The sequence below is a fragment of the Hyperoodon ampullatus genome (genome assembly GCF_949752795.1).
Source record: "Hyperoodon ampullatus genome assembly, chromosome: 3".
In the NCBI taxonomy this organism is placed as follows: Eukaryota; Metazoa; Chordata; class Mammalia; order Artiodactyla; family Ziphiidae; genus Hyperoodon; species Hyperoodon ampullatus.
This window is the reverse complement of record NC_136916.1, coordinates 177,218,678-177,223,199: the sequence shown is the minus strand read 5'-3', so window position 1 is coordinate 177,223,199 and position 4,522 is coordinate 177,218,678. Positions and strand designations below refer to the sequence as shown.

General features: G+C 50.3%; 1 pseudogene across 1 annotated transcript; it reads left to right on the top strand.

Annotated features, from left to right (window-relative positions):
- Positions 1 to 3,671: 3,671 nt before the first annotated feature.
- On the top strand, positions 3,672 to 4,104 carry LOC307050520 (small ribosomal subunit protein eS17-like; annotated as a pseudogene). Its single transcript has one exon. The product of its transcript is annotated as a small ribosomal subunit protein eS17-like (transcript).
- The last annotated feature ends 418 nt before the right edge of the window (positions 4,105 to 4,522 follow it).

Here is a 4,522-nt window from a genome sequence, read left to right as displayed (position 1 = left end):
ACCCCCTCGGCTCACTCCTCATCTCCTTCAGATCTGACCACTCTTTTGAAACAGGCCACCCTCCACCCAACACACTTTTTCATTTGCACGTGTCACCAGCTCGCATATTTTACGGATTTGTACTGTCTGTCTGCCCCTTAGGATGGCAACCTCTTGAGGACAAGGATTTCTGTGTGCTTTGTTCACTCTTGTTTCTCCAGAACCTAGAGCAGTGCATGGCACACAGTGGGCTTCCATGAACATCTGATAAATGAATGAACCGCTTTAGGGTGAGGACACAGGGCCCAGAGGGGCAGAGTGATGCAGCTGTGACCGGCAGCTCCAGGGTTTCCTCCAGGCCTCTCTCCGGAGCTCCCCGATCCTTCCAGCTCTCCGTGCTTGTTATTTTTGTTAGTATCCACTCGTATTCAAGACGCAGTGTTCTCACAGCATCTTCTTGCTGAGAAGGCAAATATTCAAAAATACTTTGACAATGACATTCTCCACTTCCCCAAGGCTGTGTGAGATGCCAGAAATGATGGGACTAATTAGCGGCACTGACTCCCCACACATCCTGGCATCTGTGTCTCCCGGGGAGAGGGCACGGTGGCCAAGACTCTCTGGGCACTGCACATGGGCCAGGGCAGAGGGCAGCGAGGCCTTGAACCTGGGCTAGGACTGGCTCCACCTCTGGCAGCCCGAGGGCCCCTGAGCCCATCCTGGGCCTCTCTGGCCTCAGTTTCCCCATCTGTAGGACGAGAGGGCTTTTGCCTCAGGTTCAGGTCCAGATGCTACCTGCTGCAGGAAGCTGCACTGCCCCCATCCTAGAGCACAGGGCCCACGTGCCACGGGACAGTGCCAGTGCCAGTGAGGTCTGAGCGGTTCTTTCTGAACAGTCTCAGAGACCTGAGCCCCTCTCACTCAAGCCCACTCTCAGCCTCTTTCACTCTTTGGCCATGCCACATGGCTTGCAGGATCTTAGTTCCTTGACCAGAGATTGAACCCGGGCCCCAGCAGTGAAAGTGCTGAGTCCTAACCACTGGACTGCCAGGGAATTCCCATCAGCCTCCTTCCCTCTTCAGGTTAGCTCCACACATCTTGAGTGTCCCGCCATGCCGGCTGCTAGGGACACGGCAACATGTTCCCGCATCAAGGTCAGCTCTGTCCCGGTCCCAGTCCCCTTGAGACCAGGCTTTATTTGACCCTTGCAGCAACCCCAGGAGGCCTCCAGCACAGGGCTTATTGCTCCCATTTGACAGATGTGCAAAATGAGGCCCTGAGAGAGCAAGTGACTTGTTCCAGACCCCACAGGAAGCTGGGTGGGTAGAACCACACCTGGAACATGGGCCTTCTGACTGCTGGTTCAGGACTCTCATCTGGACACCTCTGAGAAGTGTCAAGAGGGAGCCTCAAAAGCTGGGAAGAGCCCCCTATTCTCAATCAAAGACAGATGGACCCAAGCTCAGCTCACAGACTCCACCAGGATCCGGGGCCGCGGAGAATGGCCAGAGGGGCTGGAACTGACCAGGACCGAGGTGGGAGCTAGGTCACCCCAAACATCAATTTCATCAAGCCACTCCTCTGCTAAAGAACCTTCCATGACTCCCAGTGCTGAGCGCACCAAGCCTATCTCCCTAGCATCACCCTAAAGCCCCACATGTGTCCCTTGTCGCCCCCCACCCAGCTGCAGCAGACTGGTCTTCAGGTTCCTCCAGGTCCCAAACTCACCCCCACCTCAGCACCTTTGCTGGGGCGGGGATCCCCACGTGGAGCTCCCCCCACCAACCTGGTCCCATTTCCTTCCCTCCTCAGCAGCCCTTACTCCATGCCAGCTCTCCCTCCCGTGGTCCTGGAGATCAGAATTCAGGAGGACAAGGTCCCCACCCTCCAGAAGCTCAGGGCCTAGTTGGGGAAGCAAATATGTCTATGAAAAATCAGAATACGAGGCAATGGCATCTTGGGAGTGAAGGAGCCAACAGGGATGGCAGCTCCTGATTCTACCGGGGGCCAAGAGAGGCCGCAGGGTTCCCAAACCTAGAATAGCCAGAAGGACCCTCCCAGCAGGAGGAACAGCCTGTGCAAAGGCCCCCAGGAGTGAAAGAATATGATTTTTTCCTGGAAAACAACCCACCATTTCCCAAGCCCAGGTTCTGCATGGAGATGTGATGGCAGACGAGGCCTGGGAACGTGAGGGAGCTTGAATGCCAGGTGAAGGTGTTGGGCTTTATCCTCTAGGATAGGAGTGAGCAAACTACCACCTATGGGCCCCATCTAGCCCACCACTGGTTTTTGTACAGCCCATGAGCTGAGAATGCTTTTACTTTTTTAAACGGTTGAAAAAAATCAAAAGAAAAAGACTATACTGTGTGTGACACAGAAAGTTATATGAAATTCCAGGTTCAGTGTCTATAAATAACATTTTATTGGAACACAGCCACACCCACTTGTTTACATAATACCTGTGGCTGCTTTTCACTACAACAGCGGCGTTGACTAGTTGGTTCACAGGGCCTGCCAAGCCTAAACTATTTTCTATCTGATGCTTTCCAAAAAGTCTGCCCACCTCTGCTCTAGGAAGTGGCAGTGGTTCCCAAAGGGGATTCCAGGGAACACTCATCCCATGAGATGCTCTGGGAGAATAGGGTTCCCCAGGTGAGTAAATCTGGCCTACTCTGCCTGCTGCATCCCACTCCCTCCAGAGAGGGACAGTGAGCAATAGTACAGCAAAGGCACTGAGAAGTCCTGCAGGAAAGAACCGTATTTAACTGCGATGAGTCATTAGAGCTGTTCACGGAGATTTGAATCCTCTCCTTCCACGCCCATGGGAAGACTGCACATCTCCTTGGAGGTAGGCATGGCTGGGTGGCTCACTTTGCCACTGAGATGCAAGTGGAAGTGACATGCATTCTCTCTGAGTGGAAGCTTTATGAGTCCGTGGGTGACTTAGCACTTCCTCCTCCTCTTCCCCCTGCCATGGCGATCAGTGTAGCTCCATCAGCCTGGGCCCTGGAGTGAGAAGACTTGGAAAAGAGACCCTGCCAGCCCATGATGGACATGAAACAAGAGCAAGAAAATGTCCCTTGCTGTGTTGTGCCACTAACAAATGGACAGGGGTGGAGGGGCATATGGGAAAGCTCTACCTTCCACTCAGCCGGGTTGTGAACCTAAACAATAAAGTCTAATTTAAAACAACTGGGCAGAGCATATGATCCAGCAATCCCACTCCTGGGCATATATCTGGAGAAAACTCTAAGTTGAAAAGATACATGCACCCCAATATTCACAGCAGCACTATTCACAGTAGCCAGGACATGGAAGCAACCTAAATGTTCATCAACAGACGAATCGATAAAGAAGATGTGGTACATATATACAATGGAATACTACTCAGCCATAAAAGAGAATGAAATAATGTCACTTGCAGCAACATGGATGGACCTGGAGATTATCATAGTAAGTGAAGTAAGCCAGACAGAGAAAGACAAATATCATATGGTATCACTTACATGTGGAATCTAAAATATGATACAAATGAACTTATTCACAAAACAGAAACAGACTCACAGACTTAGAAAACAAACGTATGGTTACCAAAGGGGAAAGCAGGGGGAGGGATAAATTAGGAGTTTGGGATGAACAGATACAAACTACTGTATATAAAATAAACACCCTTTTACCAAGGACCTGCCAACATGAGCCACGTTTGCACCAAAACCGTGAAGAAGGTGGCCCGGGTCATCATTGAGAAGTACTACACTCATCTGGGCAGCGACTTCCGTACCAAGAAGCACGTGTGCGAGGATATCAGCTTTATTCCCAGCAAGACGCTCCACAACAAGATAGCAGGCTATGTCTGATGAAGCAGATTCAGAGGGGCCCAGTGAGAGGTATCTCCTTCAAGCTGCAGGAGGAGAGAGAGAGAAGAGGTAATTACGTGCCTGAGGTCTCAGCCCTGGATCAGGAGATCACTGAAGTAGATCCTGACACTAAGGAAATGCTGAAGCTGTTGGACTTTGGCAGTCTGTCCAAGCTGCAGGTCACTCAGCCTCCAGCTGGGGTGAATTTCAAAGCGCTGTGTGGAGCCATTTGACTCTTCCTGCTGTGCTGTAATATCTTCAATAAACCTCAGACAACAACAACAACAAGAAAAAGATAAACAACAAGGTCCTTCTGTACAGCTCAGGGAACTATAATATCCTGTAATAAACCATAGTGGAAAAGAATATGAAAAGTAATATATATACATATATATCTGAATCACTTTGCTGTACACCAGAAACTAACACAACAGTGTAAATCAATGATACTTCAATAAAAATTTTTAAAAATTTAAAATGGGGCAGAGGACCTGAATAGACATTTCTCCAAAGAAGATACGTAAATGGCCAAGAAACACATCAAAACATGCTCACCACTATTAGTCATGAGAGGAATGCAAATCAAAACCACAGTGAGGGGCTGCCCTGGTGGCGCAGTGGTTGAGAGTCCACCTGCCGATGCAGGTCCGTGTCCCGGTCCGGGAGGATTCCACATGCCGCAGAGC